The sequence below is a fragment of the Fonticula alba genome (assembly GCF_000388065.1).
Source record: "Fonticula alba strain ATCC 38817 unplaced genomic scaffold supercont2.5, whole genome shotgun sequence".
Taxonomy (NCBI): Eukaryota; order Rotosphaerida; family Fonticulaceae; genus Fonticula; species Fonticula alba.
Window position 1 is genome coordinate 1,579,917 of NW_009242975.1, and position 876 is coordinate 1,580,792.

The window sequence follows — 876 nt, forward strand, 5'->3', positions numbered from 1 at the left end:
GGAGGGGGAAGGAAGGAAGGGGGGGTATGCACGGCCAGGGGCGAATGGAGGAGGAGGGGGGTGGCGACGCGGACGGGCGTCCTATGGGGGGGCACATGGCCGGCCGAAAAGGGCATCATAACTCGCGGGGATAGCGACAAAGGCGGTTCGACGTGCGTGCATACGTGTGTGTTGTCTGTGTGTGGGGTGCGTGCGCGCGTGCCTGCATGTGCGCGCATGCGCGTCCACGCGTCCACATGTGCGAGAGCCCCGGAAATGCGGCCAGACCAAGGGAAGCGGCTAGATCTCACCCGCGTTGGGGCGGCACCATTCCCCTCGCCGCCACTCCCCACTACACCCGGGCCCCCCTGGATGGCGGGAAAAGACACCCACGGTGTGGTGCCTGGCGAATGTACATATCCAGGCCGCCTCTCTGGCGGTGGCGACGACGGCGCTGCCGCGGGTCGCGAGAAGAAGGCCATGGCCGGCGATCCGGTCTCCCGCGCGGAGCCGACTCCCGGGCCGGCCAAGCCCGAGCCGTGCCAGTCACGCTGCTAACGCACGGGCCCGGGGCGGGGGCGGGGAGAGAGACACACGCCCTTTACATTCGGCAGCGACAGGGGCCCCAGCGCCGAGTAACGTTTTCGCGGAAGCGCCCAGAGCCGGGCGGCACTTGCCCGGGCCTGTGCTCGGTCCGGGCCCAGCGACGCACGCCTGGCACCCATCGCAGCCGCTGCAGGGGGGGGGAGGGCCGGGGGCCCGGCCCATTCGCCAGCCCCGGTGGACATGTCGACGCACGAGTGTACGCGCGTGTCAGCTGCAGTGGAGATATATGACTAGCGACTCCCCCCCCGCCCCCCCCCCCCCCCCTCCGCCAAGGTGCCGTGGGCGCCCCTC